Raw genomic sequence first — 15,904 nt, forward strand, 5'->3', positions numbered from 1 at the left:
GTTGACAATGGTAGGTGACTGGGTCGCTAGTCCAGCCTCACTGGGTTGCTAGTCCAGGTTCTGTCCCACTCTTTATGTCGTATGGCCGGTGACTGATTTTTTTAGACTGATGAATTCTTTGTTTAGACCCGTCTCTTACTTTCATATATGTCCAGGCTGTTGCTGGATTTACTGTATTCAATATTTCCTCTTCCTCAGTAATTTCCTTACCAGGAATATTTGGACCGTGTAGGTCTAGGTATGGTCGGTAGTAGAAATACCTGGAGTCCTTAGCCAGCTGTCGTGGCCTTAGCTCCCCAGGTTTACTCAAAGTATCTCCTCGGGCTGTTGCCGGATCCAATACTGCTGTTGGGGTTGTTTTCTTCGGGACAGAGAAGCCTTGGTCAACGTTACTTCCCCTTAAAATTCCCTTTAATGTCGCAATAACTCAGGCCGAGCTATCCCTTACCAGGGCGTTCTCAGGCTGGCTCTTCCCCCTTCCTAGTTACCACTAAGCCGGCCGTGGAGGGTTTGTAGGCTATTCTGATTGATTAGGTGGCCCTTTCAAGGGTGTTCCTCCTGTGGTTAGTATGCAGACAGGGCTCTGTTTCCGGAGTGTTCCCCAACGGTCTTGCACACTTGGTCTCGACTGAGCCCCCTTACCAGGGTACTCCCAGTCTTTTTCTCTCTCCTTCCTCCTTACTTTCCCGGGTCGACGTTCCTCAAAACTGTTCCTCCAGGGTCCCCAATGAGCATCCAATGTATCCTCCCTTCCTGAGAGTAATCCTGAATCCCGAATGAGTCCTGAGGTTTCCAGTCCTAGGTCAAGAGCTGCCAAGATTAAGCTGTGCCGCTTGAAGGATGCGGGCTTATAGCTCCTCCTGAGAGCCCCACGTTGGGCGCCAAAATTGTCTCCCGGCAAAAGTCGAGTTTCAGTCTAAAAATATAAAATTCTCAAACAGAACTCAAAGCCCTATACAGGGCTCCGATACCAACCCTCTAGTAACAGGTTTGGACCTCGGGGTCCGGTGTAGGTCGGTGGTGGTTAGATTCACTCCGCTGTTAACAGCCTAAAAATCCCATAGTTCCTCCATAAAAGCTTCCTTCACTCACTTCAAATGCACTGAAAAGTCACCCCTATAAAACCGTGCACAGAAGCAGGCGACCTCTATGGTTGACGGCTGCTCTAACCTTAATGAGTGCCAGTTGGTGTGGTTGCGGATAAAAGATTTATCGGTATGGACAATATACCCAATGGAGGTAAAAATAAAGGGCCAGATATAACCTTTAAGATCCTATGATATCACATGCACAGTAGCCTATAACTTTTTACATTACCAGGAAAAGTAATTTGACTTATACTGAGTTCTTCAATTTAGAGTAAAATGATAATACATCATTAAATTTCTTGAAACTGTTGCTTTAAATGCAGGTTATGATGTTTAATTAATAATTCAAAGCATTACAGCATAGCTAAAATATCAATAAATGGGGTTACAGACAGCTTGATTAATTGTTAACATGATAATACTAAAATGATATAACTTGAAAATAATAAAAACCTATTAGCATGTCTTACTACTGATCAGTGAAGATTTAGAGAGGCTCCGATTCCAAACCCCGTCGAGTTAGACCCGCTTCCTCTATCCGCCGTGTTTGTGGTCAGCTCGAGCTTCCTCTACCCAGCCAAGAGGCTCTGATTCCCCGCAGGGCTTCAGCCTTGCCCCTGACAGGCAGGATCCAGAAAAACAACTAAAATTATTTTCTTTTGGTATTGATTGAAGAATCCTGAATTCCAGACGATCCTGAACTCCCAATGTTCCAGAACTTCCAATTGATCCTGAAATCCTGTGTCCAATATTATCTGTGAAACTGATGAGAACTCCTGTAACAATACTGTATCCAAGGGGGTTCCTCTTAAAACAATGATACCTGGAATACAACAAAACCTATAATAATTGCTCCTCCGTGTGAAAACCTAGAATAAATGCTCCTCAGGGTGAAATCCTATAATAAAATGCTCCTCAGGGTGAATTCCTATGACAAATGCTCCTCAGGGTGAATTCCTATGATAAATGCTCCTCAGGGTGAATTCCTATGATAAATGCTCCTCAGGATGAATTCCTATGATAAATGCTCCTTAGGGTGAATTCCTATGATAAATGCTCCTCAGGGTGAATTCCTATGATAAATGCTCCTCAGGATGAATTCCTAAAGCCACAGCCCCAACAGCTAAGGGTTAAGCCCCCGTGCTGAAAGAGAAGCTGTGGAGTTCTCAAATTTTGGTCTATTCCCTAAACTGAGTTCCAAATACTTATCAAGAAGACTCGTCTCCAAAAGTTGTCCGGCGGTGGCAATTCGTAAGTCAGAATATAATCAAAGTATGAGCTCCGGGCTTGGTCTCCAACACACTCAATCCTGCTCCAATGCCTCCAGTATTACGCTCTGCAGCGGGGGTACGCGTGCCCAGCGAAATGCCCCAAAATGTAGGTTTTATACCTTGGATAAGGTACCTCCCTGTCTGGGACACTACGTCAATGCCTGAATCACTGGGTCCTAGCCTGAATCATCGGGTCTATGTCTGGACAGTGTCTATATCTGAATATGGTGGGTCTGGGTCTGCTTGCACAGTACATATCTATGTTTTGCATGCAGAACTTCTCTATCTGTTGTACATCTATGCCTTGGTTACAGTGCATCTATTACACTATTACACATCTTATTACACACTTCACATACTGGTGCTTCTCTGGTTAGTACATAGCAGGCCTGCCATGCTTCCTTTCCAGAAGTCAAAAGATTAGAAGGTGGGGGCTGCTGTTGCTCCAAAATGTAGCAACCCTGTGGTGAGGCCGTTATCCCTTCCCCCAACCAGTATGGCTTCCAGGCTCCATTATCTACGCACTTTCTTGATCGTATAACATATAACAATTAATCATGTTAAAAAGCCTTAAAACCAGCAAATCGCTATATTTCTTATATTAATAATATCACACTTCACACAGTATATTTGTATTTGATTTTAAACGCCATGTCACTCTTCAGCTGGGGACTTTTCATCTCCTGACCTGACCTTTAGACGGGTCTCACTTCCCATTTTCTCTCCTACAGCCGTTGCCCTTTGTACACATGACGCCAACTTTCCAAAGATATATTGCCTTGTCTCAGCAATCAACTCTGAGCAAGAATACACAGTTAAACATGGTTATTTCTAGCACTTCCTTTGTTAGTGGGCCCACTTCATACACAAGGCCTAAGCAGTTATAGTGACTCTAGGTCACACTTGCATTCTAATTTCTCTTATTCAGTTATGCAATTACACATATTGGAAACTACTCATTATCTGCAGGTTAAGTATATGGTTATATAGTTGCTTTACTTCTAAATCCTTATACTTTCTTTAAGCAATTCTTGGATATATATTTATTTTTGGCCAACTTATCATTTCACTCAGTCCAGGAAGATAGAGTCGAGGAAGGGATCCATTACTTCTTCCAGAGCTGGCATTTCATCAGATGGCAGGAGAAACTCATAGATGTCAGAGAGATCGATATCAAAGGTCACTGCTCCTTCACGAGGGGGGGTCTGCATCATATCATCCTCTATGGTACCGATAACAATAACCTCTCTCTCGGGAACGGGGGTCTGCAGGGTAGCTTGAAACTCAGCCACAAATGCCGCAACTGATTCCTCCATGACCGGTGTTGGCTTAGTCAATCCATTGCTGCGAGGGGGAGATAGGTTAGGAGAGAGAGGATGGATGAGGGTGGCAAGGAAGGGGGCACCAGGGGGTTCAGTTGCAGCCAGTGTATCCTCAGTACCGTTGTTCTGGACGGGTGTATCTTGATGGGGGATCACTTCATCCACCACCACCCAGCCGGGTGGCAGTTCCACACTCTCCATTTCCCCCCCCACTGCGGGGTGGTAAACAAGATATCTGACCAAATCCTCTGGTGTGCCCAAAGAGGCTGGTGAACCTGGTGTAGGTGATGGTGTATCCGCCTTCCTTTCCTGGGCCCTGTGGCTTTTATGTGGTCCTCCAATAGGTCTAAAACCCATACGTCTATCCATTCTACGCATTCTACTCATACGTTTCTCTAACTTTTGCCCACTAGGCCTATACTCAGAAACGTCAGATTCAGAGTCTGTTGACTCGGTGTCAGTATCTGTGGTAGAGGTCCGTTCACTAGGCAGTCGTGACCTCCCAACTCTACGGGGTCTCAATTCTCGTCCAATGCTTACCGGCTTGGTCTCTATGGCCTTGCTTTCAGCTGTGTCTGGCTCCACCTCCTGGGTGTTTACGGGTAATTCCTCTCCCTCCGTGGATGCCTCCTGCTTACAAAGTTTCACTGGTGCCCCGGCTCCCATCTCAAATGGCCTTGGTGTAATACGGTAGGTGTTCTTGGCTCCCCCATCCATAGGCATTTCCTCCGGGATACATTCCCACAGCACATATTCTGATTTCTTACTACTGCTTTGGTAATTCTGAGTGTGGTGCTGAGGCCGGGTAAAGGCCATACTAGACTCGCCCTCGGCGACACTGGCCACTGTGGTAAGATATAAAAGCCATCTGAAATGCTCTGCTTGATTTTGTTTAATTCTAGTCCAATATATTTTGTTATATGCTTTCAGACTGTATTGACTGCTATGTGGTTATCACTTAAACTTGAACTCACTGGTGGAACAGCTAATTGGCTGATGGCTAAGTGATTGTTGGAATTAATATTCTGACAGTTCTTGTAAGGAAAAGGGATCACGTCGATTTACATTATGAAGGTGAAATTCTATAGTTTTGCCAACTCTTATACTGTTTTATTATCTTTGTTTACAGCCTGCTGAGCCGATCACACTTGTGAGCAGCACTGAGGCAGCTGAATGCTGTGGTGAGGGAGCAGAATGCTGCATCATGGCAGATGAATGCACTGGTGGTGAGTACTTGGGGACAATACATTTTGTAGTGTCTAATATATCATGATGAGAAAATAGGCTTATTCAACAGACACACTTTCAACATATTTGATCTCTGTGTCAAAATAGCTACTTTGATGGATGGAGAGGGAGAGAGACAGGCACAGGAATGCCGCGGAGAACCTGCGGAATGCAGGAGCGAGGCGGCGGAATGCCGCAGAGAACCTGCGGATTGCAGGAGCGAGGCGGCGGAATGCCGCGGAGAAGGCGGCGGAATGCCGCGGAGAACCTGCGGATTGCAGGAGCGATGCGACAGAATGCTGCGGAGAAGGCGGCGGAATGCCGGCGGCAGGATGTGAGGCAGCGGAATGCCGCGGAGAACCTGCGGATTGCAGGAGCGAGGCGACAGAATGCCGCGGAGAAGGCGACGGAATGCCAGCGGCGGAATGCGAGGCGGCGGAATGCCGCGGAGAACCTGCGGATTGCAGGAGCGAGGCGGCGGAATGCCTCGGAGAACCTGCGGATTGCAGGAGCGGGGCGGCGGAATGCCGCGGAGAACCTGCGGATTGCAGGAGCGGGGCGGCGGAATGCCGCGGAGAACCTGCGGATTGCAGGAGCGAGGCGGCGGAATGCAGGAGCGAGGCGGCGGAATGCCGCGGAGAACCTGCGGATTGCAGGAGCGGGGCGGCGGAATGCAGGAGCGAGGCGGCGGAATGGCGCGGAGAACCTGCGGATTGCAGGAGCGAGGCGACGGAATGCCGCGGAGAACCTGCGGATTGCAGGAGCGAGGCGACAGAATGCCGCGGAGAAGGCGGCGGAACGCCGGCGGCGCAATGCCGCGGAGAACCTGCGGATTGCAGGAGCGAGGCGGCGGAATGCCTCGGAGAACCTGCGGATTGCAGGAGCGGGGCGGCGGAATGCCGCGGAGAACCTGCGGATTGCAGGAGCGGGGCGGCGGAATGCCGCGGAGAACCTGCGGATTGCAGGAGCGAGGCGGCGGAATGCAGGAGCGAGGCGGCGGAATGGCGCGGAGAACCTGCGGATTGCAGGAGCGGGGCGACAGAATGCCGCGGAGAACCTGCGGATTGCAGGAGCGAGGCGACAGAATGCCGCGGAGAACCTGCGGAATGCAGGAGCGAGGCGGCGGAATGGTGCGGAGAACCTGCGGATTGCAGGAGCGAGGCGACAGAATGCTGCGGAGAACCTGCGGATTGCAGGAGCGGGGCGGCGGAATGCCGCGGAGAACCTGCGGATTGCAGGAGCGAGGCGGCGGAATGCAGGAGCGAGGCGGCGGAATGGCGCGGAGAACCTGCGGATTGCAGGAGCGGGGCGACAGAATGCCGCGGAGAACCTGCGGATTGCAGGAGCGAGGCGACAGAATGCCGCGGAGAACCTGCGGAATGCAGGAGCGAGGCGGCGGAATGGTGCGGAGAACCTGCGGATTGCAGGAGCGAGGCGACAGAATGCTGCGGAGAACCTGCGGATTGCAGGAGCGAGGCGGCGGAATGCCGCGGAGAACCTGCGGATTGCAGGAGCGAGGCGACAGAATGCCGCGGAGAAGGCGGCGGAACGCCGGCGGCGCAATGCCGCGGAGAACCTGCGGATTGCAGGAGCGAGGCGGCGGAATGCAGGAGCGAGGCGGCGGAATGCCGCGGAGAACCTGCGGATTGCAGGAGCGGGGCGGGGGGATGCCGCGGAGAACCTGCGGATTGCAGGAGCGAGGCGGCGGAATGCCGTGGAGAACCTGCGGTATGCAGGAGCGGGGCGGCGGAATGCCGCGGAGAACCTGCGGATTGCAGGAGTGTGGCAGCGGAATGCCGCGGAGAACCTGCGGAATGCAGGAGCGAGGCAGCGGAATGCCGCGGAGAACCTGCGGATTGTAGGAGAGAGTCACAGACATGCTGCGGAGAACCTGCAAAATGCAGCAGAGAGGCAGCTGAGAGCAGCAGTGGTACGTACTTGCGTGCTGATTAAATTAAGAAATGAGTCTTAATTCAAGACACACTTTTGACATGTTGCATCTCTGTGTCAAAACAGTTACTTGGATGGATGGAAAGGCATCTGAATGTTGCAGAGAGTCACAGAAATGCTGCGGAGAAGCTGCAGAATGCAGCAGAGAGGCAGCTGAGAGCAGCAGTGGTAAGTACTTGGTGCTGATTAAATTAATTAATGAATTAATGAATTAGTCTTAATTCAAAAGACACACTTTTGACATGTTACATCTCTGTTACAAAACAGTTACTTGATGGATGGATGAACTAAGATCAATAAACTAAATATGTTTTATTCTATTTTTTCAGATCCTAGAGATGGAATTCTCCTAAAGAAGAAGGGCGTCTAGGGAGGATCCTGACCTTCTCCACTGGCCTTCCCAAAGAAGAGTAAAATGAGCCCTTACCCCCTGCACAGAAGAAATGACCAAAAATAAACTAATATGGATTTTGATGATCAACATTGTGAATTTGTACATTTTTACAGAACATGCTAATTGCAATTCTGCACTTGATTACACTTGATAAGAGAGGATTTTCTATTATCAATGATACTAATCTGGTACAGATCCACTGCATCATCTTCATAACTGTCTCCCGGGAATATAGGCTCTCTACAGAACCCCCGACCAACCATCTGATAACAGTTGTGGACCCTGTCAGATGCTGACTGGTCCTATGTAGGTTGGTGTCGATTAGATTCACTCCGCTGTTAACGGTCTACATCCCATAGTTCCTCCCACATCTTCCTCTACCCACCTCAGCTGAACTGAAAAATCACCCCAAACCTAAAAACTGTACACCGAAGTGGGTAGTCTCTATGGTTAAGGACCGATCTAATCTTATGAGTGCCACACTGCAAAAAAGGCCCTCCTAGAAATAAGCCTAATATTCCTAAATCTAGCCAAATTATCTTGTATTGAGCAAAAAAATGGGGCCAATGGGGTAAGCAAAATATACTAGGTTAGAATTCTTAAAACTAGCAAAAAAGTCTAGCCACTGGAAAATCATCATGCGCCTTAAAACTAGACAAAAAGGCTAGAATTTGAGCAAACTGAGCTTACTACAAGCAATGCAATCATATTTATTTAAGACAGAGTAACTTAAAATGAGAAATTTAGTCTCTAAATGAGCTGACTATTAGAATTTATATCTTGAAATAAGATTAATAACTAGCAAAAAGACTCTTAAAATAAGCATTTTATTCTCTTAATTGAGCTGACTTTAAGAATTAATACCTTGAAGTTATATTAATAACTAGCCAAAAAAGTTTAAAACAAGACACAATATCTTAAAACAGCACGATAAAAATAAGTTCATTTGTCTCAAATCAAGGCACCAGAAGCATCTTGTTTTTAGCATTTCTTTCTTTATTAAGAGATTTTTTACAAGAACAAGACTTCACAGACCAAATAATTTGAAAATATGCAGCTATTCAAGCAGCAGAACAGTTGTATAAATAAATCAACAACAACAACAAAAAAACACTTCCATTCCACACTGATTTTTTTTGTTATTTTGTCAATCACTTAATGAAGGACTTCCACTCGGCAATGGCTTTTTTGTAGGAAGCAGTTAAATCTCGGTCATGGAGGGAGTCCTGGAGAACCTCAGTTTGCAATACTGAGAGCAGGGTGGAAATGCACTTTGGATAAGTGAGGTGCAGGCAATAGTAATATCCCAAGAGGTAGAGCAGGCCTTCATGTAACTTCTTCCTGTCAAAAGTGGTCACTGGTGTGTTTCCAATGGCGATCATGCAGTTATCCTCATAGACGAGCACAACTGGACAGGACAGGCCTAGATGACAAGAGTGGAAGTTTAGGAAATCACAAGTAACAAAAACGTTGTCCTGGACTGGGATACTTCCAAAAAAAAAAAAACAATTAGGTGACTGACAACACTACCTTTTTTGTATAAATGACAGAGGCTTACCACAAAATAGAACAACAACTGAAAAATTAAATACTTTAAGTCTCACCGTAAGGACATGGAAAACAGCCTCGCTGCATGCACCCAGCTTCTTAGGTGGCATAGTGCTGGATGGGAAGAGCAGTGGCAGGGCTCTGAACACAGCAGTGGCATCCACTATTTTGAAAGAAAGCACAGCACAAGGCAGTATGAGTAACCACTCATCATGAGATCTCAAAATATAAACTTGGACAAATCAAGGTATACAGCGACCTCACCTCCATCCAACGTTTTAGGGGGTTTCATCGCTTTTTTCATCACCCCATAAAATTGGACCTTTGAATAGAAGTCGTCCCATCTATTCCTCATCTCCGAGACATAGTGGGCATTGTTTGGCTGTATTATCCTTTGCAATTCATCTAGGACCTGAAAGACATTCAAAAACAGGTGTAAATCATTTCCATTGCCAGTCCTGGTCCAACACGTTGATGACTGATGTCTCTTCAATTAAGACCTAATGGTTAAAGGCCCCTAATGGCCCCAAATCGTGTACTGAAAGCTACAAAAAGGTCAGGACTGGTTACGAGGGGATTAACTTACATGATCCAAGTCTTTGAAACAAGAATATGCCTCCAGAAACTTGCTGGGTCGGTCTTGCTCCTTTATAGTGTCAGAGGTTATAAAGCGTCTTCTCGACTCAAACTCCAAGTTCAGCAAATGGGTTACTGAAGCTTTGTTTGGCTTCTTGGACCGGCACATCTCTTGCAGTGTCTTGTAGTGCCTTGCCTGGCTTTTCTGGCTGTCCAAGACGTCACCCGAACCACCTAAAGGAATAATAATTTTTTAAAAAGGGTGGGGTTAGAGGTGTAAAGAAACATTAGGTTTCCAAATTAAGTAGGAGGAACTTAGGAGATAACGGGACTCAGTCATTCTTTTTTACAGTATTGCATTGTTAGAATACTAACATCCCTGAACTAAAACCTTTGCAAGGCCACTTACCCATGGCCTGTTTTCTTTTGTTTGTACATTGAGCATAGCAATCTCTCCCACATATCTCAGTAATCAAAAATGCATCACGACAACTTGAGACTAGCTGTTACTTCCCACAAAAACTCATGTAAACAAAGTGTATTAAGTTTGATACATACATTCATCACTGCTTTCCAGGTGTTGCACTGGGGTGCTGGCTCTGACTGGGGACCGTTCAATAATGACTGTAGAAGCACTCGAATCCCCGTCGTAGTCACTCGTTGTTATTTCTCCGACTTCACGCCGTTGTTTCTTTGCAGGAGGAGCGCCCTTCTTGGGGCTTCTTACATTCGATAGCCTCTTCATGAGCTTCTTGGCAACATGCTCCTGCCATAAAAACAGTAAAGATTAAAAGATGACACATGACAATGTTTTCACAATAAAAATAAAAACACAAGCAAAAGGGAGATAAAAATACTTACCCAGTCTTTTAGCATTGGATAATACTCCACCAATCGCTTTGCCATGGCATTGACCTCTGGTCTGGTGGGGTATCTGGCATCTTCTGTGGCTCTTGCAATTGAGATCATATTACACATAGTGTTTCTAATGAGCCGGCAGAAGAGCTCCTTAGATAAATCCACGATGTTCTCAGTCCCCAGCCGTTTCTGCTCGAAGTAGGAGCGTCGCACCTGTTCAAGTTCACTGTCTGTGTAAACTATGTACTCTGGGCTGGACACAACCACAAACTTGGAAGTGTTGGGCTCTTCTTGTGAAAGACCACTGCCCCCAGTTGCTGATGGCTGTGGTAGTTCAGCAGCAGTTTCCACCTAAAATACATTCACAATTACATATTTCATAGGATAACTTTCCGTCATAATGTATTCCCACACAATGAGTTTTTTGTTCTGTAATAATCATATGGCCCAGCCAAAATGTAAAGCCCATACAACAGAACTGACGACACCCCTGTTCAATAACAATAAACTGTTATATAACTGCCCTGGAAGAACAGAGATCATGATGAATTTAGTTTGGTCAAACCTTTTTTTTAACCAAAGAATGAGCTTTGGCTAAAATAAATACAATTTTAAAATGAAAATATTTGTAAATTGATGCTATCACATAGGCCTGTGGATGCACTTTAACTTAATGTGCATAATATAGAACTTACCGTTTTATCTTTATTCACAACAAGCCATATAGCCCGCCGCCTGTGAAAGTTTTCAGGACCAGGAAACAGATCCTTGATCTCATCTCGAGTAAGTGAAGGCAGTAAGTCTTCTCCAATCTTGGCAGCTATAGAAAAAAAATACAGTTAGTGCCAAGACACTGAGCTTATCACTGACTTAATTCAGCCTTGTGTACATAAATCTTATATATATATGATATATCTTAAGTGAGTACAACCGGCATGGACCCCTGGTGGAAAAATCAGAGTAGGCTACAGTTACAAATTACTGTAAAAAAAAAGTTTTTTTTTACAGTTACGGTATATCTGCGTGTTTCAATTTGCCAAGGCGGATGACGTCACCGGATGGGCAGAGGGATTTTTTTGTCATGGTCAGCACAGCTTGCAGTACCAATAAAATTCAAGTTATCAGCATTGTTAAAAATGTGTTTGTCTCTTTGCACTCTTCAGTTACAAAAATGTACATGACTGTTTTTTGCAACTTTTTTATGAGATGCATTCTATGCTGCAATTTAACTATCAATGTCCCAAAAATGTGAAATAACTGAACATTCCAGTTGTACATTCAAATAAGGATCATATATAATATTTTGTTGCATATGTCCTGGTCTATCTATATTTTTATCATCTTTTGCTAGAAATGGTAGAAAGAAGCTCATTAGAGTGTTCAGAATTTTCAGCTTTCCCATATTCAAAAACCTACTTTTAGACACCAAGATCATCCAAATTGATCAAAGTGGTGAGATTATGTGTCAAATGTCCCCATTTACAAGTCTGCATGGCGGCCATCTTGGAAAATGGGTGGCCATCTTGAATTTCAAGTGGCCCGCGTGCTTTTTCAAAAGAATAATGTCGAAGGAGTATTTGTACCAAGTTTAGTGCTTGTATCACTATTTGAAAGATTGTTTCAGTTATCTGCTGCACTATAACAGAGTTACTGCTAAATAACGTTTTGGCAAAGACACAAAACATCTACCATGTTGTACTAGCCTGCTAGTTCTGAGGTCTAACTGTCCTGAAAACTTAGCACTAAAGTTCCAGAGTTAGCTAACAGTTATATAATTTCCTTAGTTAAACTTCATGCAATTTTGCAAAAATAGCATCAAAATACTTAATGTTTGATAATAAAATGCACAATATTAACTGTAGATACATACATAAGGATATTTTGAGCTTTACCATGCTAGTTAACTTAATGGGTTTTAGCACACAACCCAACCTAGCAAGGCAGGTTAGACACAAAAAGTTAATGTTAATAAAACAGATAACATAACAAAATAACGTACCTCTTAGTGTAGCAATTGCAACTTCGTCCAGTTGATCCATTGCCGCGATTCCAAAAACTCTCTGGCTGCAAAAATATGTACCTGCATTTGAAATCCAACGGTTAATCCAACAGAAAATCGCGCGAACACATTTGGAATATACCTTTTCAGGGTAGGGTCGGGGGTGCGGCCGGCCGGCCGAAATAGCTTAGGTTTGCCTCGATTTTTTTTTATTACATTGAAATTCCTTTAGATAATTTCACTAACATATAATACATATTAAGCCCGTGTATGGGATAATTAATTAATGACTGGTTGCTGCTCTTATGAGACCCAGAGTTATGGTCACTTCCCCTTGATGACCTAATGTGTCGCCCCAAGGGGATAAAGATATTAAAACTTTTGTTCCCATTCATTCCCAAGCACAGGTGGTCTAAGTGAAGTGTAGTGTCAGCTTAGCTAGCTAGACTAGAAAAATCATGATTTGGCGCTGTGTTATCTGCTTTGTTTTTGTAGGTCTAACCCTCAAATCTTTATTGAGTCATATAAATTCGGCTCATAGTCGTAGTCCAGATTTCCGTGTTGTTTGTGGAATCGATGGTTGTACCAAAGAATATCGCGTCTACAACTCACTTTGGTATCATATTCGAAGAACCCATTCTGAACACTTTGACAGTGGCAGCAGCAACTTAAGGAGAGAAGGAAGGACAGCAACCTCAAGACTGGACCTCACATCAGCGATGGATCGAAACACTAACAACGTGTGGGCATATAGGTAAAGCACCTGCGTTTCTTAAGTCAGCGGTTTTCAATTGGGCCGCCGCGCATTGCGCATCCATTGGGAGTGACAAAAGGTCTCCAAAGGGAAGCGCAGCGCGGCTGGGAAATATAGCCTATATATAGAAATATAGACCTTAGTTAGCCTAAGGTCAAACTCACAACAAATCTATGAAGTTTGGCTTTATTATTGCAGCTATTTGACAGACACGATTGTAAAGCATAGGCTGATTTATTAATCCACCTAAAGTAGCCTTTACTTTGGTGCATGAAAGTGCGGCAGAGAGAGAGGTTATTTTCAGAACTAATGTTTTGCCAATGTGTTTCTTTTTGAAATTGTGACTTAAATGCATGATGTCAAAGTTGTAGTAGGCTATTGGGCCAATATGATGTGAGTTGTTGTAACATTGGATCCAACCCCAGTTATGGGTTTGTTTTAAATATATACCTTTTACTATTCCAGTGTAGCAAACATATTTTGATGCACAAAGACTGCCTTTGATGAGTTTGGGCCCCTGCTCTTCTAATATTTTCATGTCCATGAATACAGGCCAACTAATGCAATGGTGGAGAACAGAGAGAGTCCAACAGAGGATGCGGTGGAGAACGTAGAGCAACCAACGGAGGATGCAATGGTGGAAAATGTAGAGCGACTAACGGAGGATGCAGTGGTGGAGAACAGAGAGCAACCCTGTCCTGATTTTGTCATCCCAGAGCATTTTGGTGCTTTTGACAATTCAGTGTCATTGTACTCTGGCTTTGACAACAGCACCCTCACCTCTCCACGGCACCCTTCTATGTCCCAGACTTGTGACTGTACCATACAAACAACTTTGAATATACCCGATTTTCCAAGTGAGCCTGCAGATGGCCCCTCTGCATCACACCAATCTGAGGTATGCATATGAATAGTTTTCTTGAGCACACAATAACAATCTTTTATAATGCTCCATCTTCTTGTCATTAGATTGTTCTGGTATGTGTGTTGGTCATGGTCAGTAGTTGATGTTTTATCTATTTATCTACCGTGGTTGGCCCTAGCAGCCCCCTGCTCCCCCACAATCAGCCAATACTGCGATTAGAGCAGGTTCATTTCTTCAAACACATTACCTGCTGCACTCCAAGGTTACTTGAAACATGTATGTAAGATATTTTGTTATGTATGTGGCATGGTCACTCTGAAGATGAAGCAGAGACACTGACAATTCATAAAAATAGTAGGAGCAGTGAGTCTTATCCTCTTGATCTTCCACGCAAATACTACTTGTCACGCCAATCATTAAAGTTACAAGATCTATCTGCAGCATAAAGTGGAACTCATTGTATGCGGATGCTGTTTCTTCAAGAAAAATAAAATGACCAAAAAATACTTGAACCTATTACACACATCTGATTTGACTGTTGTTTTTTTAAAGGATGACTCCTGCCAGGACATTCTGACCAGACAAGCTACTGCTATTGTGTTGACTGCAAGAGAAAGACACCATCTTTCGCAGGTCTGTCCGCATGCAACATTAATATAATTTACTCTTTGGCTTTGTTGATCATCTGCAATGTCAAATCTGATCATTAGATAATATTTACATTTGTCTATAAACTGTCACAGTTTTATTTAGCATTATGCTTTATTGCCCTGTCATTCAATTGATAAGTTCATTGTTTCCACAGTTTTTTACAATTATTACAGTTTATGTTTTTCTTATTAATCCTCATTGAAAGGGGGGTGTAATCTCTGTCCCTATAGAGGGCAGTACAAAATGAACATTTTTTATATTGGACTATTGTATTTTTATTTGTCCTTTTGGGCCTGTTTTTCAGACTGGTGTGAATGATGTTGTGGCAGCAATGCAACAGTACCAAGCTTTGTTGGTAACCAATCTGAGGAGTCGGCTACAAAGAGTATTCCAACAACATCAGGGAAGTGAACTTGAAAAGGAGGCTCTGGCAGTATTTGACCAGTTGGAGGATCCGTTTGCCTCTGTTTCAACAACGTACAGGCAGGACAGGTCTCATGCTTCCAATAATAAATTGGTAATGTTTTATTATACACTTGGAAACATTAATCCAAAATATAGATCAAAACTGGCTTCAATTTGCCTACTCGCCATCACAAAGAAGAGCGAACTCTCTGAATGTGGAGTTGATGGAATTTTGGGAAGGCTGCATGAGGGCCTAGTAAGGCTATATGAAGGTGTCAGATTTCAAATTGGGGATGGTGAACGTGAAATATATGGAGCATTAGTTTCTATATGTGGGGACACTTTAGCTCAGCATGAGCTTTGTGGTTTTAAAGAGGGTGTTGGTTTTGCTTTCAAGAAATGTAGGCAGTGTGAATGTACATTTGAGGACATGCAGTTGTATTTTGATGAGGATTACTTTGAAGAAAGAAACATAGAGAGACATATGCGGCAGTGTAGTGATATTGAGAAGGCCAATATTGAGTATCTCAGAAACAGTTTAAAAACTACATTTGGGATCAACAGAAGGAGTAAACTGGTAGAATTCCCGGCTTTTAACTTGATCCAACAAACACCCCAAGACATCATGCACGTAATTCTGGAAAGGATTGCCCCATTAGAAATAAAGTGTGTGATGAAACACTTAGTACTTTTAGGACAACTTGACTTGGATGTTCTCAATAGTGCGTTACTTGCATTTCTCTACTCTCCACTTGATGTCAGAGATAAACCAAGCCCTATAAGCTACAGAACATTAGCATCCAGGGACAATAAATTAAAGCAGTCCTCAGGCCAAATGATTGTTCTACTTAAAATTCTTCCATTTCTGATTGATACAGTTAAAGGTAATGAGTACCACACAGTCATTCTTGAGCTGATAGAAATAGTTCAAATTTTGTTTGCACCTGTTATTGGTCTACAGACTATCAACAAATTGAAAACACTCTTTGAACAGCA

The 15,904-nt window shown here is 44.1% G+C and overlaps 1 long non-coding RNA gene and 1 pseudogene across 2 annotated transcripts in view; one reads left to right on the forward strand and one right to left on the reverse strand.

The window, feature by feature from the left end:
* LOC310824113 (cytochrome P450 3A27-like) overlaps nucleotides 1–15,904 on the forward strand; it is a 453,840-nt pseudogene that overhangs the window by 293,931 nt on the left and 144,005 nt on the right. The window lies entirely within an intron of this gene.
* Nucleotides 8,891–9,416, reverse strand: LOC310824305. Its single transcript, XR_014555021.1, has 3 exons — nucleotides 9,387–9,416; nucleotides 9,123–9,212; nucleotides 8,891–8,963 (listed from the first exon to the last, which is right to left on the reverse strand). It is a non-coding gene; the product is annotated as an uncharacterized lncRNA (long non-coding RNA).

The sequence above is a fragment of the Argentina silus genome (genome assembly GCF_951799395.1).
Source record: "Argentina silus genome assembly, chromosome: Y".
NCBI lineage: Eukaryota > Metazoa > Chordata > Actinopteri > Argentiniformes > Argentinidae > Argentina > Argentina silus.